The 25,634-nt window shown below is 38.1% G+C and overlaps 1 protein-coding gene and 1 long non-coding RNA gene across 8 annotated transcripts in view; one reads left to right on the top strand and one right to left on the bottom strand.

Moving 5' to 3' along the window:
• Positions 1-24,851, bottom strand: part of PTPN5 (protein tyrosine phosphatase non-receptor type 5) — a 65,887-nt gene extending 41,036 nt beyond the window's left edge. The window contains exons 1-3 of one of the 7 annotated variants that reach the window (XM_039350774.1): positions 24,688-24,851; positions 8,314-8,400; positions 6,605-6,742 (exon numbers count right to left, since the gene is read on the bottom strand). The gene's annotated coding sequence lies outside the window, so the exon portion shown is untranslated. Of the gene's footprint in view, positions 1-6,604; positions 6,743-8,313; positions 8,401-9,923; positions 10,648-21,513; positions 21,956-23,229; positions 23,650-23,934; positions 24,035-24,229; positions 24,383-24,687 lie in introns of those variants that run through there. The other 6 variants (XM_039350770.1, XM_039350772.1, XM_039350771.1 and 3 more) reach the window with 6 other exon arrangements.
• On the top strand, positions 16,282-17,991 carry LOC120311369. The gene is made up of 2 exons (XR_005557598.1): positions 16,282-16,849; positions 17,004-17,991. It is a non-coding gene; the product is annotated as an uncharacterized LOC120311369 (long non-coding RNA).
• Positions 24,852-25,634: the final 783 nt, after the last annotated feature.

Below are 25,634 nucleotides of genomic sequence, written 5' to 3'. Positions count from 1 at the left end.
ACCTGGAGCAAAAGATTATTTTCTATACCTCATATTCAATAAACCTACAGTTCTTCATATGGTGATGAATTCCAAAGTATTGATATAGAATTGAAAATCATATTTAGATCTTAATGTCATATTCCGATTCCTAAAATCATATTAACAAACTTAAGAATATTAAGCCAAATAGTGGGATATTTTTACTTTATCATTTTTACTTTTCCATATTGATGAAATTCAGAGTAAAGCTTTTCAAAATATTCTCTTAGGTGTCTAATAAATGAGGAAAAACAATCATTTCAAGTAATCTCATTTTAAGACAATAAAAATATACTTAATGCCTTTAACTGTTGATTTATTAATATTGGCTATGCCAACACTTACTTTGTTTCTTTATTTATTTATTGCAACTTCAACCTTCAACCATACTCTTTAATTGACTATTAAAAAAAAAATTCTGACAATTGAGAACATCAAAAGCACATTTAAATGCTGACAGTATATAATTGTATATGCTCTTATGGCATCTGGATAAAACTTGGTTAGCTAATTTTAATTAATTAGGAGGAAGAATCATGCAACCAGCCTATATGATTCCGATATACAAGATAATAAATATAGTTTAGTTTCCTCAGTTTGGAACCATTCTTATGTATATTTAAACACTGATGATATGTACAATCTCTCTCTCTCTCCCTCTCTCTCTCTCTTCCTCCCTCCCTCCCTCCCTCTTTCTCTCCCCTCCATGTACCGTGCGCATCAAAAAGTAAAAGTACCCATCCTTTATGGAATTTTTGCTGACACTTGAACAGAGATTGCAATTTTTGGATTTGTGAATGGATGAGGTGGGGTATATTTAGGAGAAAAAGTAAACCATATATGTAATTTCATAGTGGGTATGGAAAAATTAATTTGCCTTTATTTGTTGCAAGAAAGATCAAGAGCTGCTTCATTAACTATTCTTCTTTTCTATTTTTCCTTTATCTTCTTTTTTTTTGCACTTTGAATTTCTTTTCTTTCTGTTCTTTTCTTTTTTTAATGATTTAATAAAAAGCATGTTTTTTTTTAAAAAAAAGTAAAGGTAGTCATATCAGATATGAAAAAAATCCAAAATATATATTCAGGCAATAGTATTTTATTATAAATTACACTAATGTAAAGTCACTAAATAGAGTCACAGAGCAGTCCAACACTTAACCTTCACTCAGTGATCACCCACAATCAGCTGAAAAGTGGGCAGAGAAAATCAATGGCACTAGTAATTGGAGTTAACCTAAAGTAATTTGGAAGTTTTCTACTTGAGAAAGCAGAAAAACATGGCTGCTTTCTACAGCCTACACTTTCATTATTTCATTATTTCTTCCACACATGTCCTCCTGTTATTTATACAAAATCTACATCATTCCATGTATAAAGGTCTGACAAGAAGTTTTATTCGGTTATTCAAATGTTCTTGTATCTCAAGAACATTTGTTGTTCTATTAGCTCAAGGGACAATGAATCAGTCAATGCAGCCTTCTGTTCAACAGTGACACTAGAATATATACTTCTCTCTTCAAACAAATGATTACGTGTAGGAGTTCCTCATTAATAATGAATACAATCCCAAAGAAGGATAGGTAAGGAGCATTACAGAAGACAAGTTTCTGATTTATTCTTTATTTCTATATGTGTGGTGATAATCAGCTGCTTAAGATGCATCTCTAATTTGTTTTATTTAATCTCAGCGTGAACATTGTCTAGCTGCATATTAGTCATTATATTCTATATTCAAACACTTGCTAGATGTCAGATGGCCACAGTTCATCAGGCACACAAGATCCAAGAGCTGCAGATCCATGAAAAAGGAAATAATTCACCAGAATTATGATAAAGAACATTTAAATCTATATTAGAACAGAGAAAGATATTCTATTTGATCTATGTATCAAATTATTTTACAAATCAATATATGGTATCACAGAAAGTTAATTAATACAGAGAACAACAACTGTTTTTCCATGTACCTTAGCATCTCTTATGTTCAGAACTGAATTTGTAAAATAATAATAATATAAACAGTCACCACCACAATGGAAGATCAGGCTGGAAAATTAGACCAGCATGCTAAGATGAGATGCAAGCAAGCTAGAACAGAAACTGAAAGAAAAGAAACTGAAGAGCAAGAAGATCAAAGAACACCTGATCAAGAAATACCACTTACAAACAAGTAAGATTAAGGAAGCATTGGAAATAATAAAACAATAAATAACAGTTATACCAAGAAGATTAGATATGAAACTCAAACTGCACACTATAGGCAGAATCTCCAATTTCAGTCAAATCAGAAACATTTCTACCAATCCATCAGCGGAGAAACTGCAATGAACTAGTCAACACCTGACAAAGAAGAAACAGTGCAGTTCAGGGCACACAAAGAAATATAATAAAACTGCAGCTTGGATAAAGGAAGTGGGTAAGAATAAAGAAAAGGGTAAAATAAAAGAACTTGTAATAACAGCAGCAATGATGGAGAAAAGGGCAAAGACGACCCAAAATTAATCAGCACCAGGTGAAGATTAACTGCATGGTTTTTGGCTGAAACATCTGATTGATGTATACCTACTCGTTGACAAGCTGTTTAACAACATATTGTAGGGTGGTGAAATTGAAGATTGATTAACCTCTGGCAAAACTTACAAAGCAAGGCAAATCATTACATGGCCGGTACATAAAAAAAAAAACTAGGTAAATCCAATTATCTGCTTACCAACCACTGTTAATTGATGTGATAGCTGAAGCAATCCAACAGCATCTATCTACTTCAAAGCAAACTCTTTCCACCTGAGCAGAAAGGAAACAGCCCAGATAACAGAAGAACAAAAAGATCAGCTCTTAATAAACAAGATGATTTTGCAAAACTGCAAGAGAAGGAAAACCAACCTGAACATAGTTTGGATTGATTACAAAAAGGCACTCCCTGCCACATGATTGAATAAGGACAGGACTCAGTAGAAACATCAGAAGCTTTGCGCAAAGATCAATGGCAGAATTCAAGACACAGTTGCTTGTCAAGTCTGATAAACTGAGAGAAGTTAATATTTCTTGAAAGAGAAGACTCTTTCAAGTATCTTTCAAGAATCTTTCACACTCAGCACTAACATTTGTCATTGCACTGAGTCCTCTGTCAACAATACTGAACAAGTCAGGTCATGACTATCAAACTTCAAAAACAACTGACAGGCTATCACACCTTCTTTACACAGACAATCTGATACCATATGGAAAAACACCTTCTGAAATAGAATTGCTACTCAACACTGTCCATATATACAACCAAGATATTGCAAATGGAATTTGGACTGGACAAATGTGCCACCCTCATTATCAACAGGGGAAAAACAGGGAAAACTGAAGGAATCAAAATGCCCTATGGAGATAACATCAAGAGTCTGGATGAAGACAATGGCTACAAATACCTAGGCCTTCTTCAATTGACAACATTACCCATACTTGAGTCAAGAAGAAGGTTAGAAATGAATACATCATGAGAGTGAAGATATTAAAGTCCAAACTCAGTGGAAGAAACACTACCAAGACAATTAACACCTGGGCAATTCCAGACATTAGATATACAGCTGGAATAGTGAACTGGACTCAAGCAGAACTAAAAGCCATGGATAGAAAAATAATGGCAATGAATCAGGCCCTTCATCCACTCAAGGATGGTGACAGACTCCACTTATCAAGAAAAATAGCTGGGTGTGGAATGTTGCAAGTACACCAGACAGCTGAAGAAAAAAAAGGGGCATTGGAAGAATATCTGAAGTAAAAAAAGATGCACTGAACTAGTATACCATGTAGGCTTTTTGAGTACTGAAGAGACCAAGCTGGCCTACAAGAAAGTTCAATGAAGAATAGGAAAGAGACATGGCAAAGTATTCCATGGCCTATACATAAAAAATTAGCTTGCAAAGCAGGTAATAACAAGACCTGCCAATGGCTAATAGCAAGAAAGTTGAAGAAAGGGGAGCTAATTCTAGCTGCATAAGACCAACCATTAATAACAAATGCATTCAAAGCCAAAACTGGATGCTAAAACCTTCATTTTCCAGCATTATAAGTAATCAGAAGGAGGATGTTTGGAAAACTGAATCCTAATTCTATTATTTCAAAAAGTATAGGAATTGTAGCATGAAGAAAACATAGAAGAAAAATGTTCATCGTTGTTAAAAGCATTACATTTACTTGCCCAAATGCAACTCATGATAAAACCAAAGGTGTCAAGGCCTAGATTTTTTTCATGCTGAAATCAATTGTTCTCTTCTACAATATTAAAATTCTGGATAGGGCACTATAGGGGACATATGCAGGATTTTAAAATGACCAGCTGCCCCGTGAAACAGAAGCACAATGAAGAACTGTCACCTTCCCTTGCTGTTACTATGACAACTGGAGCTGGGGCACTGTCTTTTTTGAAGGTGAAATTGTTATCTGGACTTCCCTTTCATGGTGTGAATGAAATAGAAAATAGGCCTTATTTCAAATCCACAACAAACACTCATATTCCAGAAGTTCTACTAAGCTATTTCAGGTCAGTTATGGTTTGATTGTTCCAGGTTCCAGATGAAATAAATCCACACAAGGTGAGTCCAGCAAGGGTGATATGTATTGCCTTCTCTCTTCTAGCTTCCACCCACCAGTTTTCAGCATGGCATATCCCCCAGCACATCCAGTTTCAATCTTATCAGTGTTTTTCCTTCCCTCTCTCTCCTTAGTTGTTCCTATTATGGTCCCACCACAGCAGTGTTTCTCAACTGTGGCCACTTTAAGAGTGGTGGCAGGCTGGAGGATTCTGGGAGTTGAAGTCCACCTTTCTTAAAGTGGCTAAGGTTGAAAAACATCGCAATACAGTACATATCTCACCAAGCCACCTTTTCCAAATTGTCCCAGCATTGTCCCTTCTTCTCACATACAGTGCTAACAATCAATTTAAAAATTATTTAGATTGTATTCACACTTTCTGCAATACGTTTTTAGCAATGTACCAATTAAATATTAGCTTCTTAAAGTGCATTTCTTAAAACTAAACAATAATTAGATTTTAAAGGCAATTATTCCAATTATCCTTAAAGGCATAACATAAAGATCTCCAGGTGATTGACACAAAACATGACAAAATCTCATGTCACAAGCACAGAAAGAAAACTCTGTGGGTGTGGTACTAATATTTTGATGTTCCCCTGGCTTCACATCTATATGAAGAATAGCATCCCTTACATTCCTGAAGCCCTGCTTATTGGACTTGCTAAAAACTGTTGTTAAAATTCATGTATTGTAAACTAGAGATGAGGACTAAGCCATTATTAATTCAAACTCAGGCTCAGTGTTCTGTGCAGATTTGATGACAATTTAATTTCCAATTACTGATCCAGTGTTGCATTTTAAGCAAGAGCAAGCAAGCTGTTTTGTGAAATTTCAACTTAAAAGAGCAGTTGAAGATGATAGTGTATGAATGGATTGCAGTTATTTGTTGGACATATAGATTTTCTAGATATACCCTATCTAGAGAGGAAGAATTCTAGCTTCTGCTTGCATTTTGAAACTGTCTAGTTACTCATTTATTAAAGAATTTACATTATAGATCAAAAGGCCCAAACCCAATCTTACTTTTCAGTTATAATTAAGGTTATATGCTTAATTCTGGGCCAAGAGCTGCTCATAAGCTAAGGTAACAATATACACCATAAATCATTTTTTATTAAAATATGTATCATGTTTGAAGAGAAACCAAAGTATTTGCAGTGTGACCAATTTAACAAAGTCAGACAGATTTCTTTGATATTATTCTAAACACAAATGAAATCAACTATTTGATGAATATTGTTCCAAACACTGCTTCAATCACTCCTATTACTGTTCTTACAGTAATCACAGGTTTCTTCCTATTTCATTTAGCAAATGCAAAGACAACCTCTTATTTAGGATCTTCGAGTAAATCAATTATTTAATCAATGCTGCGGTAACACAACTAGGGTCCTTACTTAGGTATATATGGTTCTCAAAATGTACAAATAATCCTAATCCTTTAGAATTGTTTTGTTTTAAGCCTTTCTCCTTTCATGTGTATGTAGGTATGTGCACGCATGTGTATGTGTGCTTGTGTAAGTTAAAGAGATAAAGCCTTTAATACTGATAAGTTGCTGTCCATGGTACTGATATTTTGTTTCACTGCTAGATCAAGCTCAAAGGTGTGGAAAAGGATAAAGAACTCATAAGCTCATGAGCTATATAAGTTCTATATATGCTGGCATATTTTGGGTCCACTTTTAATAAATGTCTTGTCAGAACATTAAAGCAGAGAGAACATAAATGTTTTTAGTTTCTTCTAAACATGTTGTTTAGTTAAATCCTTCTAAGTAAGTTATCTTCAAAAGCTCAATAGTGCACAGGAGCTTTAAATTGAGCTGAAGTTACTAGCTGAAGACTGACGTGAGCGAGTACTCACAAAAGGTTGACAAAATAATGAGTGTTCTGAAATATCCATTCCTATTATATTAAGGATATTTATGAGTTGTTCAGGGTCTTTCTTTAAGTAAAACAGAAATTGTGTTATTTTTCAGAACAGTGACAATGTACTCACCATCTGACAAGCAGCTCAAATTTTCAGTCACATGATTAATTCTCCCAGTATTTCCTTCGGTCTTCTCCTGACAGAAATGGTATTTTCTAAAACAGTACCTTGTATTTTAAAATGGTAGATTTCTTTTTAAAAACACATCTTTGCAAAGAAAAAAATGAAGAGATTTATTTATTATTTATTGCAACGTTTATTTAGTAGAAATAGTTATTCGTTTAACATAGTCAAAATAATAGCAGAAGGAGAGGAGAGATTTGTCCCTTCTTGTGGAAGCCCTCAACTATAGTGAGAAATTCTTTTAAAACAATACAGCCAAATGTCCAGTTACCAAAAAAAGCCATTTATTTGGGAAAGGGAAAATAAAAAAGAATAAGGGAGGATAGCAGTTATGAACCTAGGATTTTAAATAAACCAGTTAATATCAGCCTAATTTATATGCTAGATTTTTGTAACATATGCAAAAAGCATCTTGGTTCCTGTTTGAATGTTATTATCTAGCTCAGAGGTAGGCAACCTTGGCTCTTTTATGACTCGTGGACTTCAACTCCCAGAATTCCTGAGCCAGGAATTCTGGGAGTTGAAGTCCATGAGTCATAAAAGAGCCAAGGTTGCCTACCCCTGAGCTAGCTTCTTGGTTTTTTTTCTCCTCTCTAAAAGCAAAAGTCTCACAAACATCCTGAGACAAAACAACTTTTTTGTTTATCCATTCAAGTAATACATATATATAATTTCAGAAGTTAGGAGTGTAGTCTTCTAGGCTTAACCAATCTTTTCCTCACAGTGCAGAAGCTGACCACTTCTAACCATACAAGAACTTAAATTACATATGGTTACCGCTTATTCAAATTTCTCTAAGCTATATCAAAATACAAGTGTTTGAACACAATTCTTTGAAAAGCTGAATTGTTGCATAAATGCTACCCTAAATTCCTGAAAAGCCATTGAACAGTTCTGATAATACTGAGCTACAGTAGCTAATTAGAGCAACTTTCTATATTTATATATGTGCCAACCCTGTGGATAAACAAGATCTATTGAAAAATTGCTGGAACTGATATCATATGACCTAACAGGGAATAAATCTCTTTATAAATTCCATTTCCAGCAACGAGCTTCCAAATATAATAATTCTTTCCTTTTTACATGTATGCCTTGCTATACTAGGTTTCAATTATTTCAATATATAACCTAAAAGCCAAATATTTAACACTGTAATATCCAATTTAGGGAAATGTTTGTTTTTAGACATTTATGGAGAATGAAGGCTAGAATTTCATGTTCTAAAATAGAGTTAATATTGAGAAACGTATCTAATTCTGTTACAGTAATGGGCAATAAAAGCATATGAGTCATTAGTCCAACACCTTGGCACCTTGGTTTTTGCTTGTGTGGGAAACTCAACCATTCAATTTCAGATTTCCACAGTCTTTAAAGAATGCAATCCAATGTGCAAAGATTTTTGAATATCTATTTATTACTAGTGATTGACTGCCTCTACAACATAGCAAGCAAGAATATTCTATTATTAAAAAATATATTTGCAATAATTATTTCAAAATGTTGGAGACAATTATTTGACCCAATAATTAACAATAAAACCGAAGTAAGTATCTTTGACTTGGCTCCATGTTACAGCAGATCAGCCTTCTATTGCATATATTTAAACAATTTGCTTCTTTTCCTCAAACATATAGCAAATACTATCAACTTACTTAGCAGTCAGTAATCCCATGCCATTCTAAGAACCACAGTTCTAGGACTTCCACAGCTGAATCAGTAATTATCGACTTCTCCTAAACCTAAAGCATGAAAGAAAGAAAAAAGGGGGGAGAAAGTATTTTTCAATGGATACGAATGAGAAATATATTACAAAATTAAACACAGCCTTATACTTAACTAAATTAATGCTTCTGTGCAATTATGAGGGAAGAATGTGAAAACAACAAAAGGGACTAAAGCAAAAGAACAGAGCATGTGCAAAATCGAGAGCTCATTTCTAGAAGAAGAATCAGAAGATTACAACCCAGCAATCTCCTAATTGATAGCATTATATATGCAATCAGATATATTTGAACCAATGTCTCCATCATGAAGCTCTGATGTGCTTTGATTACAAAACTAAGCTTCTTGAAAACTGATCTCAGTGGATAGCAGAGGTTGGCAATATTTTCTGGATGAAAGCTGAATTTCCTTGAGACGAATCTGCAGAGGGGCATGTGTTAAGGGTGAACAGAATTAAAGCAAATTGTGGGGAAGAAAAGTCAAATTTCAGCCACTGATTTTCTCTCTAGCATCAGTTTCTCTCTAGCATAGGGGTTCTCAACCTTGGCAACTTTAAGACTCGTGGACTTCAACTCCCAGAATTCCTCAGCCAGCAAAGCTTAGCATCAGTTGGTTCTGCCCTAGCATCAGTTGGTTCCCAACATAGCCTGTTCCTGATGCACACTCAGACAGAAACTACTGACTTGCACTCTATGTACTGTACAAGTTTCTGAGGGTAGGCCAAAAGCAATATTAAATTAGACTTAAGTCTATATGTGGCCCAAAGACCACAAGCCAGTCTTTCCTTGTTCTGATGCAGTAGCCGCAACCTGAAAACCAGTGTGCACTTGCCTCTCTTTTTCACTGTTGCTGAGCCAACAGTCCCTATTTAAACACAAGCATCATATTAATGCGGTTCTTTCTGTTTTTCATGCAGTTACAGATAAATATCATTTTAAAAAAACATGAAGTCTTTAATTCTATAGAGAAAGAGCTAGCATTTCCAAGGAATACCTGGGACAAGAAGTCACAAAATTAGATATTTTTAAACATGAGTCATACAATTAATAGAATATACTTCCTTGAAATTATCAATTATTACAGATTTTGCATTATAGGATTTTGCATTTGCATTACAGGATTTTGCTAATATATAATATAATAATTAAATAAGAGTTAAGAATCAGTATGTAAGAATCAAATAAAAACAGGAAGATATTTACTATGTCCTCCCAGTTACCCTGCTTTTAATATAAATAACAATATCATTTTTAAACAACTGATTTATCAGAATAAAATAATATAGATATCACCTCATCCAACCAACTTTACTGTTTTCAGAGAAATCATCTGAACTGGAATTCTAACTGAAGTTGACTCAGTTGCAAGTATCGGTTTACACACTGACCTGAAATTATAGTCAATACTACATCATTTTACATCATACCTTCAAATATCTTCTTTTAAAAAAAAAAATATTTAGCCTACATGTAGACTTCTAGAATTATTTGGATGACTGTTATTAGAAGTAAATTGAAAAGCCACCAGACGTGGTTCATACCTGGATGTGATATCATTTAGGGCAGTTGGCTAGACAGAGAACTTGAAAAAACATTCCCAAAGTAGTCAGTGTCATGTTGTTGCCAAGAAAACTGTATCTATGAAGTCACCAGGAGCCAAGCTTGACTTAAAAGAGGCTTTGTAATGAGAACTTATGTAGTATTTGGTGGAACTTTGATCTTAATATTGTTTCCTACAAAGGGAGCCCACTACAGATTGTTCTACCTAAATAAGATTGGAATCATCATAAGAAAATTTCCTCTCATCCAGACCAAAATTAAATCTCTTGTTTTGCAAAAAAAATAAATTAAAAATCTTGTCCCCATCAAGCTACCTTTTCTTATCAATATAAATTATCATGGCTAAGGATAATATGATAGATTACTTCACATTTCCTTTGGTCCTTACTTAGCATGGCTCTGATTATCAATTTGTGAAGATGGATGCTTTGTGTTAGCCTTATAAATGGGGAACTTTGTGGTTAAACAAACAGTTGATATACATATGTTCATGCAGGAGGTGGGGGAAACTATTTGAAGTAGGCTAGGTAATATATTTAACTAAGTTCTAATCAACCTGTATGATTTCAACCACCTAGAAAACAGACTTAATTCCAAAGATATGATTCATACCTCAAGATGGTTTGCTATTTAATAGGAATGTTTTTACCACATAAGTCGTGACTGTTCCACGCAGAGGGCCAATTAGACAAGCAAGGCTGAGTAGTCTCAGTGCATGGTTGACATAATGAAGCCAAGAGGAAAGGTTTAGATTCACGAGGCATTGGATATCTTCTGGGATAAGCCAGGTCTTTACAAAAGAATGGGTAGCGCCTGAAACAGGGTGTACCAAACTGCTGGTACATAATGTGAAGAGTGGCAGAGCAGATTTTAAATTGATTTGGGGGAGAAAGATGACAGAATGCAAGGAATCTTAGAGAAAGAGGATATTTTTTTTGTAACTGTTCAAAGAAAAATACATAATTCTAGGAATTGAGCATAGAGAAAGCCACAAGGACAGATACATTTCCCAGGAAATCCAAGGAGACTATATATATGAAAATATTAGAAGCTTCCAGGCCAAATGAAAGAGTTGGAATGCTTTTTGTTAAGACACAGCAAGCGTTAGAAATCCACAGAACAAATGAAATATTCTGCCTGGAACAGCCTGTTGAAGAATCAAGCACTAGATTAAAATTTTTAGTAGCACCTAAAATCTTGCCCAAAACCTAAAAGTAACTACACTAGTTAAGAACACTGGTTTAAATGTAATAACCTTCAACATACTTGTAAGGATATGTTCAAAATTTCCAACATGATTACACTTGATTTCAGAATAAATTTCTAAAAATGATAATGTAAAATTGATATGTAATACTGAACTTCTTGATTTTAGTAGAAAATAAAGCTGAAAATGGTAGAACACCATAGATATTTTTTTTAAGACTGGACATTAAAGCAGAGAATAGTAAAATTTTGTGGCAAGAGAATGTAAAATGAAAAATTAATCAGATTTCCAAAAAAAGAGATGAGAAAAGCACAATTACAAATAATTCCAAAGAGGAAAAATAGAGAGCAGCAAAAGCTAATGTGATTACAGTGTAAAAAAGGCTTAGAGCTCTGAAAGCAAAAAAACAAAAAAGAACCCCTATAGGAGTCAGAAAGAGGGAGAGGTTACCAGGAAGAGTACATAAAGGTAGTATGGAACTGTACAAACAGTATCAAGAAAAAAGCTATGGAGAGATACAGAAAGAAAGAAAATACCTGGGCATTAGAAGAAAAGACCAAAAGGGAAATGGTAGTAAATCGCCATATACCAGTGATGGCGAACCTTTTAGAGACCAAGTGCCCAAAAACTGGCTCCATCCCCATTCTACCCCTTGCCCCGCTCCTGCTCCACCCCATTCCATCCCCTGCCCCGCCTGCCCGAAGGGCCACTCACTACCTCCAGGGCCCGCCGCAGATCGCCAGGCAGCCCAGAAGCGCCATGGCAGCCACACCCTCTGCCCGCGCCCTGCAGCATCAACTGTGCATGATGGGGCGTGACAGCAGTCTTGTCTATGCTGCCTGGCTGCCATGTCCTTGGCTGCGCTGCTTCGCATTGGCCACACTCAGGGGTGACTCTCCTCCAGGAGGCTGCTGGTGAGGAGGGGGTCACAGGGGAGGCGAGGCTGGGGCAACGGCATGTGTGCCCACAGAGAGGGCTCCAAGTGCCATGTGCCAGAGGTTCGCCACCACTGCCATATACCTATTCTCTCTCATTTCAAAGTGTAGGGCAAGGGTCTTCAAACTTGGCTCTTTTATGACTTATGGACTTCAACTCCCAGAATTCCTCAGCCAGGCAAGTTTGAAGATCCCTGGTGTAGGGGATGGATCAATAGATTTGTTTCAGAAAGGCAGATTCTGGTCAGATGCTAGTTTTTGGTTTTTTTAAAAAAAAACAATACTGAGGGAGCTTTAAAAGAAGGAAGATAGATATCTCATCAAATCCTCTCTGTTAACTTGGGCTAGAATCAGTCCTCACTAGTCTCTGCCAAGGATTCTGAAACACACTCGACAGTAAAACTACCCAGTCTGCCACAACAGTAGTGAAGTCAAACTGAGTATCAAAAGGTGGGGAAATGCTGAATATGGAAGAGCACCTCGTGAATAAAAAGTGTTGCACCTGAGAATAGCTCAATGCACTCTTATCAGAAGATTTGCAGTCGCATTAGGCTTAAAGAGGACAAGTTATGTTAGACTAGAGAATAATAGCTAGAGCTACAGCTTTAGTATAATGTTCTCTGGGAGCAATTAATGGCTGAAAGGAAATATATGGGCCATACTGTCCTACATGCCTCTTAACTACCGTATACCAGCTCTTTCTTGCCTGGTTCCAACTGCTTTCTTGCTTTTGACTTCTGAATTAATTTATTGACTATGCTGCTGTGTCTCCCTTTGACTTGTGAGCAAATCTTTTGCAATTTGATTCCAGACTGTTCACTTTTGTTCTTGTTTCTCTCCTTACGTGGAAGATAATACGTAGCTTGAAAATCCTTACACTGCTTTTACAGGTAGCCCTAGTGACCACAATTTGGACTGCAACTTGGCTGATAAGCAAAGCAGTCACTGAGTGAAGCCGCAAGATCTTACTTACTATCTTTTTTTCCTTTGCTTTTACTGATCTGCGAAAGTCACAAATGCAAGGATTGTTTGCATAGTTACTTTTTCAACATCCTTGTAACTATAAACAATTGCTAAATGAGACAGTCAGTGAATGAGGATTACCTTATTTTTAAATCTGCTCATTTAATTATTTTGTTGTTTGCCTATAGATGCCATACTATCCAACTGTAAATCAGCAAATAAACCGTTTGTATTCTCATGCTACATTACAGGAGAGAAGAACTCACATTTTCAAATCTCATAGAGACTGGGCCACCACTGGATTGATCATACCTGATTACGTTTACATAAGCAGTATAAGCCGTTTGAACAAGAGACCACAGGATATAGGTAGTCATCAACTTATTGCCACAATTGAGCCCACAATTTCTGTTGCTAAGCAAGGTATTTGTTAAGTGAGTTTTGCCCCATATTACAACCTTTCTTGCCACAGTTGTTAAGTGAAACACTCCTGTTGTTAAGTTACTAACACGACTGTTAAGTGAATCTGGCTTCTCCATTGACTTTGCTTGTCAGGTTACAAAATGTGATCACTGCAACCGTCATAAATATGAGTCAGTTGCTAAGCTTTTGAATTTTGATCATGTGACCATGGGGATGCTGCAATAGTTGTAGGTGTGAAAAGCAATCATAAGTCACTGTTTTCAGTGCTACTGCAACATCGATAGGTCACTAAATAAACTGTTGCAAGTTGAGGACGACCTGTACATTCTTGGACTTTCCTTAAGGAATTTATAATGAGCAAAATGTGATAAATAGTGGCAAGTTTGTGTTTTATGTTTCATGTTCAGTAAGTTCATAAGATCAGGAACAATCCTCTTGTTATTCATCTGATATAGTGTGTTTTCAAAAGATGAATGGCAATTGTGAACTCAGCATAAGCTACTTTTTCCCTTTAGAGAGATGAAGTGAAAAAGAAAAATCTTAACCTGTTGAATTTTTACCAGTCAGGCAAGCCATTATACATTCCTGGATGCAAACTGCCATACAGCTAATAATTCTGAACTTTTTAGCCATCTGGGAGTAGATTCAGATAATTCTGATTTCCTAGAGAGAAATCTTGATGTTTTTCAGACGATAAATCATATAACATTTTACATATCAGCTAGACATTTTGGTTTGTCTAGGGAGCATCTAGAATTTCTGCGAATAAATTAGTTTCTGCCTGTTGTGTCTGTAAATGTTAATTGTAATTTGGAGAAGTTGAAACCATTCCATTCTTGCAACATTGGATAACCACCATTTTCAGAAAGGGTTAGTATTAACAAGAGTAACTCCAGTAAGTGATGAATCCTGGAGTATCTCTGAACAGTCAACCAGTCAAGGCTGAATCCCCTTTGTGCAGACTGAGAAATAACAATGCCTCTGGCTTGTCTAACTCCAAATTCTTTTATTTGCCCTTATCCAGTTTATTATCTCACACCCACAGAATCAAAGCTGTTAGAGGCTATTTAAGTTCTAGTTCAATGCATTGCTTAGTGTGGGAACCCCAATTAATGTATCTTCAAATATGATCATTAAGTCTCTTTTCTGAACTTATTCAAAGAAAGGGAACCCAATAATGCTCTGGTTAATTAGTTACATTGTCAAACTGTTCTTATTGTAATACTTAATTTTAAAAAAATTTTTTTAAAGATATCTGAAAAATTGGTAGTGTATGAATAAAATATCTTCTAATATAGTAAACCTTCTCGAAAAAAAAACACTGATGTCAAATTCAGCAGATAAGCTGAAGATACAACATTTTTTAAGTAATGACAACTTCCAATTCCAAATGCTAACTCTCCTTAATATATTAACTTACTGGTCTTTTTCACATCTATTAAAATTAATTAAATTTAGGATTATTAGAATAGGGTTGTGAAAATCAGGGTGACCACTAGATGGCAAGAAGAGAACAACTGCTGCCATCTAATGGTTTTCCAAATTTTTCACCCAAGTCTGGTAATCCTAGATTAATTAAATTGGTTCCAAAAATATTACTGGGGTGTATCTGTATGTTGCAAAACAAACAAAAAATACTTGGAAGGGAATTCGTGGAAAGGGAGACAAATCAATGAACAGAGAAAAGGCCTAATGATTAATTAGATAGTGATTAAATAGTCAATAAAATAAGTTCATCATTAGTTCAATTCAGGTAGCTAAGACTATATAGAAAATAATGTCACATAAACATAGATTGGGACACAAAGCAATTTAAGATACTTTCTCTGCTGCCAACATTTCTCCAGAATACATTTTAGAGATGTTAAATCTGGCTAATGCCCAATAAATATAAAGAAACTACAATAGTGTCTACATGCACAATCTGAAATATTAGCTGCTTAATATCTGAGGAATATACACCTAACATCACCAGGCTGTTACTGGCTTGATTCAAGACCAGTTAGGCCACAGGTCGGCAACCTGCGGCTCCGGAGCCGCATGCGGCTCTTTGAGCCTTCCCCTGCGGCTCCCAGCCTCCTCTGCCTTTGCAGAGAGAGACAGAGAAGAGAGAGGAATTGCGCTTCCCTGCTTCTCTCTCTCTCTCTCTCTCTCTCTGTGTGTGTGTGTGTGTGTTTGTGTTTTTGTGTGTGTGTGTGTGTGTGTGTGTATGTAAAAGAGAGTGGACTCACAGTGTTTTCTGAGGAGCTGAAAAGCTTACTGGGCGGAGCTCCTCCCTTTGCTGCGTCTCTGCAGGAAGCAGGAAGGGCAGGAGAGAGCTAGCTAGCCCAGCTAGGCTGACTCAGGAATTCTGGGAGTTGAAGTCCGTGAGTCATAAAAGAGACGAGGTTGTCTATCCCTTATCTTGTTGGACAACAGCTTGAAGCTTGTCAGGTGAGCAGCAGATAGGAGAGGGGGGGAGAAAGAGAGAGAGAGGGAGAGAGAGAGAGAGAGGAAAGAGAGAGAGCGGGGGAAGAGGAGTGGCAGGCAGACCAAGGGCAGAGAGAGGGAGGGAGGGAGAGAGACAGAGAGACCCTTTTGACATCTAAAATGAAGATAACATTGCATATATCCTTTTTTTACCTGTGTGTGTATGTGTGTGTGTGTATATATATATATATATATATACATACATACATATACATATATATACACACACACACACACACACACAAACACACACACACAAACACACACACACCTATAATAAAGGTAAAAAATATATGCAGTGTTATCTTCATTTTAGATATCAAAATGGTTTTGCGGCTCCCAGTGTTTTGTTTTTGGTGGGAAACGGGTCCAAGTGGCTCTTTAAGTGTTTTGGGTTGCCTATCCCTGAGTTAGGCTGTATAAAAATAATTGACTTTTAATTCAGTCACTGAATTCTAAGAATATATCCTTCTCCCCAACTATATTCTATTTGGCCACTCGGTGCTATTTATGGTTCCCATGAAAATGAACAAAAGATCTATAGCCTCTCTACCACTGACTTTTTAAAAAGGGTAGTTTATAACAAGTACCATATCATATATCATTTGGAGGCTAGAGCTGAACAAGGTAACAAATGTATTTGAAAATATGGTAAGCTTTCTGAGGTCAAGTAAATATAATATAAGCATTTCTTTAAAAAAAAAAAAAGAATCAATCCTTCTAACTGAGGCATGTTCTCCACTGTTTAGAACTCCAGGGAATATAAAGTACAGGTATTTACATCTATGAATGAAGATTTCCTATTGCCTAGGACCTCCCTTATGTTAAGAAGAATGATTGCTCATGCTTGCACCATTTATGCAAAATCTGTAGAGGTTACAAGAAATCAACAGGAATTCTAAAAGGCTAAGTAAGTATATGATTTTAGCAATTCGGCTTCAGGTCTATCAAGTAGAATTCTGATTCTACTGTTACATAAATGCAGATATTTATTCTGTTATATTGGTATCAATTCATCTTTCAGCAACTTTCCTCCCTTGGCCCTGCTTTTCTTCTTCCTACAGATTAGTGCTAAAGTATCAATGTGCACATGTTCTAGTTTGCCAACATCTGATAGAATCCCAACTTTTCCTGAGTGACATTGTGAACATATTTACTAGAAGACATGACAAATGTACTATATTTATGTCTACCAAAGAATCAACATGCAAAAAGTGAAATTCTCTCATTGAATTAGTAACCTGTGATTCAAGTTTGGAAAATACTTATAACTTCCAATACTAAACATCAAAGTCAAGCTTCACCAGTACTTTGGGAATAAATGAAACTGTTTAGGATGCTTCCTTTTGTCAACATCTGGTAAGTGCCCCACCAATCACTGGAAACATAACCTCGGCAATATTCATTCTTATGTTAAGATAAGGTCATTTTCATGAACTTTTGCTAAGGGATGTCTGTTTAATTTTATTCTTGCTTACTAAAATACTAATGTAACAAGATGAAAAAAATTCAACTTTTCTAAGCACCTTAGAGAAGCACCTTTGTAGGGTTGATTGATCCTCTGTGGGAATTCCCTAAGCATGGTTGTAGGGTTTACAATTCCCCAATTATGAACTTACCATTATTAAATGTTATACAACATATTATCACTACTATCACAGCAGGTGGCAGCACCTCACTAGCTAATCACTAGAAAGTAAATCAGAATCAACACTACCATGCTTAGGTTGGAGCCCATCAGAAAATGCTAGGATTTTTTTTAAAAAAACTAGAAGGCTGCAACTTCCATATGGAAAACACTATAATACCCACCTTAACCTTACATATATAGGCTTTTGAGGTAAAATTTAGTCTTAATATCTTCTCCATCCTCTGCGTTAAGATTCTGAAGCTGTTGAACTTAAAAGATGCTTGCTAGGATTCATAAAATATCTTCCACAGAGTGCTAATACACAAATGGTTTGTCTGGATTTGGGTCAGCGTGTTGTGTGAACCCCACCACTGTGTTTTTTTTTATTACAGATGAAACATAGAATAAAGCAGCTTTTCCAATAAGTTATGATATAAAGAAACAAATAAATAAATAAAATATCCCTATGCCACTGCATATTTGAGAAGCACACCTATGAACGTTTAATTCACATATCTGAAAAGTGAATGTGATGAATGTATCTATCCTCTAGATAATTCATCTGAGAACTGGAATTGATTTCACTTTTTAAAAAAAAGGTAAATTTGGGTCTACTGATGTGTGGAACAGCATTTGGATATTCAAGGTAAGTATCGTTTCAAAACTAAATCCAGTAAATGGAAGTAGCAAGGCAAGGTACAATCCAGAGGATCAAGAGCACTCAGTCAAGATAATAAAGGCCTGATTCATTTTGCTAAGTGGGCTAGAAAAGCAAAGGAAGGTTACTTAATATAACATGCTTTACTGGGTCATGAGTAAAGCCATCGTATCATGATACAGTGACCCAGAAACCTAACTCAGAGGGGGTTAGCTTGACCTAAAACCACACCAGAGCTGTTTGGAGAGAAATCAATCCACTATTGTGATGGAACTATCCCTTTCCCAGAAAGCAATGCTAAAATAAGAGTGCTAAAATAAGGCTAAAATAAAATAAGGAGGTATAAAATGGTATAAATTCCAATCAGGCCTCTACAATAGTAAAATTAACAACAGACAAAAAAGTCTGAACATGGCAGTACCTGGAAACAGCAGAATAGAAAAAAAAAACTGGAGAACATAACAAAGTACAAAGACCTGCCAAGTAAAAATAGAATGACTCTGGCAAAAGAAAGCAAAGGTAATACCAATTGTAATAAATGCCTTGAGTGCAATGCCAGAACAACTGGAGCACCTCTTGAAGATCATCAGCATTGACAAATTCGTTGTCAGTCAATTGCAAAAGAGAGCTTTACTCAAAACAGCTTGCATCCTGTGATGATACAGCTAACACCATCAAACATCAACATCTGCCTATCCCAGGCCCTTGGGAAGGAATTGATAGATGGATAAAAATGCCAAATGCAGTCTGAATTTCTGGTTGACTGTGCAATAAACCATTAAAAAAAAAAAACCTGGGAGGAAGGCACTAGAAAAGGGGTAACTTCCAAAGCATCCTTTGCAGCAGTTCGTTAGACAAAGAAAACAACTGCCCCCTCCCCAGTGGATCATCAGGACTTAATGAACAGCAGACTACGGTGTATTAAACAGGAGAGAAAAAAAACTGGTAATTATTTCATGCAAACACAGTCAATGTATCACTATATTCAGAGACTGCATAAAGCTATGTGGTTCACTTGGCTTTATCTTCTTGTTTGAATCTAGCTGCTGTAAAGTCATACTTTATGGGTAATGCTATCTAAATATTCATCAGATCATGTCTTAGTCAACACAGCTATCCATGAGTTAATTTCAATGGAAAACCAGTTTGGTGTAGTGATTAACGCATTAGGCTAGAAACCATGAGACCATGAGTTCTAGTCCTACCATAGGCATGAAGTCAACTGGGTGACCTTGGGCTAATCATTTTTTCTCTCAGCTCTAGGAAGGAGGCAATGGCAAACCACTTCTGAAAAACCTTGCCAACAAAACTGCAGGGACTTGTCCAGGCAGTCTCCGAGAACTGGACACAAATGAACAGGAGAAAAAAATAGCAATGGGCCAAAATGGGGGAAAATAAATAGAAGTGGAAAAAAAATGGTATCACATTATGCTTGAATCCTGATTGGGAGAAAAGAAGCTTGGATCACTTTTATATTGGCAATTCCAAATCTTGATGGTATATATGATGTAATTTTTGATCTCGCATAAAGACGGATCCATTCTAACTACTGTCTTAATTCTGCAGTAGCCATACCGAAAATGCAAGCTTTTACACTAAAATGCAAGCTTTTACACTGAGTTATCCAAGTGCTGTCATAGTCTTTACCCAAAAATTATCCCAAAACTTCATGATGGACATTTGCAATGATTCATGCAATATAAGCAGTAAAGTAAGAATCGCAGGAAAATGCCTTATTGGTCGTCTGGTCCAATAGAAGCGGTCCCTGACTTAGGAACATAATTGAGACGACCAGATTTTATGAGCCTTTTTGTGAATCCGCCATCGATGATGCTTGTCGAAGGCTCACTGGGAAGGCTGCAAATGGTTAAAATGTGACCCCTGGATGCTGTAACTGTTGTTAAGTTGATGCCAGTTGCCAAGTGCCCAAATTTTGATCATGTGACCATGGGGATGCGACAATGGTTGTTAAGTGCAAGGACCAGTTTTTCATTGCTGCTCTAACTTTGAACAGTCATTAAATAAATGGTTGTAAGTCAAGGACTATCTCTATTACATAAGATATGCCTTTATAACAGCTATTCAGGGTTTCATATTGTCCAGTTGTACCTAGAGTCTAGATTTAGATCCAAGTTTTTCTGCATGTGAATCATGCTGTTGTTTTTAACATAGAGTTATCCTATACCAGGGGTAGGCAACCTTGGCTCTTTTATGACTTGTGGACTTCAACTCCCAGAATTCCTGAGCCAGCATGGCTCAGCTTGGAAACCTCTCCCTTCCCCTCAGCATGGCTGGCTCAGGAATTCTGGAAGTTGAAGTCCACGAGTCATAAAAGAGCCAAGGTTGCCTATCCCTGTCCTATACCCTTTCCTCCTCCCAGCCTTTCATTACACATTCTTCAATAAGGGACAATTCCACAATCCCAAACATCCAAGAATGTCTTTCATAAAGCAAGATTTCTACCATATTTCTAAGCATCCTAATGGGTGTCTCCCAAGGGGCTGTTCCATTCTGGTTATGTATGAAATCTTCTTTTGCCTGCTGATCGTGAAGGAAGAAAGTCTCCTTAATTTAGTACTACGCCTGAAATGTTCAGCAACAGCGCTGAAAAGTTGCTATAGTACTGGAAGTACTCACAGAATCCTTCATTTAAATGAAAATTTTATTTGCTATTCCAATTCAATCCAATTTAATCCAATCACTATCATATGAGATTGATTTTGTTTTAAATATCTGTAATTAATCTTTTAAGTTAAAAATCCATTTAAGGCATCTTCCAATTTAGACACATATAACGTATCTTTCAAAACCTTTGAAATCATACCAGCAATATACAAAAATCTTGCCTAGTGTTCACATTATACATACATACATACATATGTAATTATTGAAAGTATCCACAAAAGGCTAGTGATTAGAATACAAATGCATTTTTTTACTTTATATCACAATGCTTTTTTCCACTCCATTAAACTGACTCTCATATGGGACTTATGAGGCAACATTCCTAGTGTCTCCTAACATATTTTAGACAGCAAAGCCAAAAAGATTTCAGTGTGTTAAGCCACTGCCAACAATAAACATTATAGATCTTCATATACCAAAAGTCTATCCCTTATAGAGTTACGAAGAGTCTGCTTGATTTCCCAAGCACCGCAAAAACAATCACACTGCCAGAGATCATCTCTGCATCTGGTGAGATTATTAATATAATAAAGCCAGGAATGAGTTATAAAATATAGGATGTTTCCAACAACGTCCATTGGATAATAACACTTAGACTTACCTTGAAAACCAAGAAGTAAATTGTGTTGTGGCTGACAGTTTGATTTGATTGCGGCAGGATATAATTGTGATAAACAGAATAAATATAAAGGAATATTGCAAAGAAGTAATTTCTCTAAAATTAGTTTTTAAAAGATCTGTTTATTAGAAAGGACTCTCTGTCTCCCAAAAACCTATGCAGCTCTGAAAAACATTAATGGATAAATGTAACTATGTTACCATAACACAGCCAAGGAAATTGTTCTGTTTAAATTGGATTTAAAAAGAATGACCTAATTTTAGTCTATCACAAGAACATATGTGGTTTCTGTACAAAACAAAAGGCTACCAGACTTTCATGCTCCATCAAGTACTATGTCCAGATTGCAGTTCTTATTGGAAAAACATAATGAATGGTGTTTAAACATCTTAATTACCAGAAACAATTCCACATTTATCAGCAATAAGTCTAGTTTAGTCAGCTATGCCCTTTCCTTCTACCCGTTTGGATTGTGTTCTTCAAAATTAAAGAATGTCTGGAGTAAAGAAGTACATTCAGCAAAGTCAAATCAATAAAGTCTCAGTAAAATCTAAGGCATTATTCACCAAAATTAGATTTTGTTTCCAACTGGTCTGCGATAGATCCAAAATGTTATAGATATAAGGCACTATTCAACGAGATGCCTATCTATGCTCATGTACAGTCGATGCATCTTAAGGTGCTGGAATATACTATTTGTAAGATTGTGCAATACAAAGAATTGGAACAAGGACATAATGATTTTTCTATCTGCAAATTCAGTATTAAATCTCTGACTTAATCCCAGTTTTAAATACCTTCATTTTTCAGAATAAGTGCTGTCTTCAGGAAAACAGCACTTAAAAATACCTTCTATAAAGACTATATAAAAGGGTTTTTCTTGTCTCCCGAGAGACAGATCGCCCTCAAATCAAGCCCAATTACTGGTGATGGCATCCATTTCAGTTATACTATTTTAAATCCTAATTTGCCTCCTATGATAAGAACTGTAAAACAAGCACTTATATATGCCAAAATGCTGATGTTTAGTAACAAGGTAAAATTCTTCTAAAGTTCATTATGCATCTAGCAGAGATCAACAGGAACTATGTATCAAGATTTACTCATCCAATAAAAGCCTGATAAAATCCATAAATAAATGATGGAAAAGAATCAATTTGGTTTTTTGGGGGGGGGGCACAAGTCTTTTGACAGCTACAGCTAACTCCAAAAGCCAGATAAGCTGTAAATCTTCTCACTTTGTCAAACATCAAATATTTTAATTTAAAAATATTATTCATGGAGAAAAAAAGGAAGTAAACACATGATGCTTTTCTTTCCCAAATGAAACACAGGACATTTTATTAGACATCAAATTATATGGAGAGAGAGGGGGGGGAGAGGGAGAGAATGACCTTGTGGACAAATCGGGGTAAAATGCAAGCAAGGAAAAGGGAGTTTGGCCTCACGTAGCTAGTCAATCCTGCTGGCTGGTGGAAAACAAGTTCTTTTAAAACAAGGACCATAAGGCTCTCAGCACAGCCATTTAGATTTGTGATGGACTGCTGCGGCCACTTGTGACTGTCTCATCCTCAGCTCGGACTGACTTAACCGCGTTATCCCAGAAGAGCATCATGAAATTAAAAAAAAAAAAAAACCCGCTGCTGGCCATCGTTAATGTTCTACCGCCGTCAGGAAGGCGAGACCAAGTTCGCTTACTCAATGCAGGGGCAGCGCCCTGACGCCCCAACCTCGGCCTTTCCGAAATCCCTCTGCTCGTCCATTCAAATAAACTACGACCACGGCAGCTTTCGCCCTATTTACACCTCTCCCTGAGTTTTCTACTCCAAACAGGCACGCGGGGCAGCGTGTTTTCCCCTTCGCCGAAGGGTCACATCGAGTACCGCTTCCCGGTCCTCAGGAAGGCAAAAAAAAAAAAAAAAAAAAGAAGGGCGGGTCCACAAACACAATCCACGAGTTTTCCTCTGCGGGCGCTGCAAGAGCAGATAGAGGGGAAGACAAACGGGGGCACCGGCTCCGCAGGGATGGCTCCCGGCGGCCTCTTATTGATTTCCATTTAACCTCTCCGGTGCCTCCAGCTCGAGCCGGGCAAGGGAGACTCGCGTGCGGGCTTGCCATTCCCACCTACCCACCCCCGTCCGCGCGCGGCGGCGGCGGCGGCGACCCCCCCCCCTCCAGGACGCGCGGAGGGAGAAGACATGCGTTTTTGCTTCAGCCCGCCCCCGTTGCTAAATTTCTTCCCCGCCGCCGCCTCCGCCCCCTTGGCCGGCAGCCGATCGTGGGACCTCTCAAGTGCCAGCCTCGGTGCTACTCCCTGAAAGTGGAAAACACACACAAACATACACACACACACGAGCCAATGGCAGCCCCAGTAATAGTAGCCGCTTCTGTGGCAGCACTCACCCCGACTCCCCGGCCATCAGCCACCCCGCGTTAAAGAAGCTCGCAGCGTCCGGGGGAATCGACCAAGCGAGCGCGCAAACAAGGCGCCTCGGACTGCCAGCAGCCCTTCTTCCTCCGCCTCCTCCTCCCCCCCCCCAGTCCTCCTTGAGGGGCTTCCCACCCGCCGCTCTGCCCAGCTGCCTCTTTCCCCCGCTCTCTTTCCCTCAGCGATCGCCCCCTCTCGCCCCACACCTGCCCCATCCCACCCCGCCTCAGGTAACGAAAGAGACGAGAGGAGGAAGGGGGTGGGACTCACGCTGCGGAAGACGCCAGCCGCGACGGCAGAAGGGCCTGGGAAGGGGAACGGAGCTTTGCGCGCGCTCTCTTCTGAGCCCTACCGACTGCAAATCCACCTTCTCCCCCCCCTTCTCCTTCCTCCCGGCCCTGCCAGTCTAGTCTGCAAAGCCCCCCTCCACCTTCCACTCCATGCTGCAAAGCTCTACAGCCCCCCAAACGCTGCAGAGCTCCACCCCGCGGCATATTGCAAAGCTCAACCTCTCTCTCTCTCTTCTCCCCTCCCCACCCCGAACGCCACCGCACGCCACGCTCTGCACGGCAACCAGCGGAAAGCGAGTCAAATGCAGCTTTTCTCCTCCTTCAGATTAGGGAGAGGGGGAAAACGTCCACTCGGGTTGCTCGCGCCCTGTGGAGGCTCCTCCGCTCGCCCCCTGCGCGAGCAAATAAACGCCGCGCCGAGCTTTACATCTGACTCACCTCACGCAAGGCTATTCTGCCCAATTACTGTAGTAGTTATTTGGCGATAAAGGGATAAAATGCACTCTGCACATGGACAGAGGTGCGCTGTTTTCGGATAGTTTCCTACGCTTTCAGACAAACACGTCCGTGTATGTCTCTGTGAGAACTAAACCTCCAGCAGCTCCGCTCAAATCTTCAGCCTCATTTGCCAAAAACTTCCCATTGATAAAATGTTCTCCCTCGCTTCCATTAAGCTCTGCAGAGGCTCAGTCCAATCACGCTGTTAGTAATAACTCAGTTCTATGGAGTGTTAACTTATCTCCCTCCTCATCGCAAGCTATCGCAGCGCTGTTACCACTGCTCTATTTAAGTCCCCCAAACCTCACAGACCGCAAGGTGATCTGCAATACAAAATCCCTCTCGTCTAAAAAGCAGCACCCCACATTGGTTAACTCTGATGACCCTCCTCGGCTATCCTAATTTTTCTGGCAGGCAACTGCTCCCATTCCTAAAGTATAGAAACATCCTGGGTAGGAGAATAAGCATGCACAGCAGGCGTCAAAAAGACTCCTCGATTTGGTCCTTCTCCCCATTTCTCTTTATGGCAGGTGAAGTGAGGTGCCGGGCGGGGGCGGGCAGGTCATTGGAGCAAGTCTGGAAAGTCTCCTTCCCCATTTTTAGGCGGGTGCCCCAGGGAAGGACTTCAAGGCTGGTTTGGTGGCCAGCAGTGGCAGCAACAACAGCCGCCCACGCTCCCCATTAAAAGTACTCTCCCCCTCATCTCGGTCTCTTTTCAGCTCAGTGGCTGACTGACAGAAAGCCTTTCAAAGGCCGCCCACGCACACGCTTGCACAGAGACATACACAGACATGTTTCTCTGAAAGGCAACAGAGATTATTGGGGGGGGGGGAGAGGAGGAAGAAACCTGAATGAAATATTCAAGCAGCAGAAGTGCCTAGCAGCAA

This window comes from Crotalus tigris, unplaced genomic scaffold (assembly GCF_016545835.1).
Source record: "Crotalus tigris isolate CLP2741 ecotype Arizona unplaced genomic scaffold, ASM1654583v1 scf7180000018354.2857554, whole genome shotgun sequence".
Taxonomy (NCBI): Eukaryota; Metazoa; Chordata; class Lepidosauria; order Squamata; family Viperidae; genus Crotalus; species Crotalus tigris.
The sequence above is the reverse complement of the archived record's forward strand: the minus strand, read 5'-3'. Positions and strand labels throughout refer to the sequence as shown.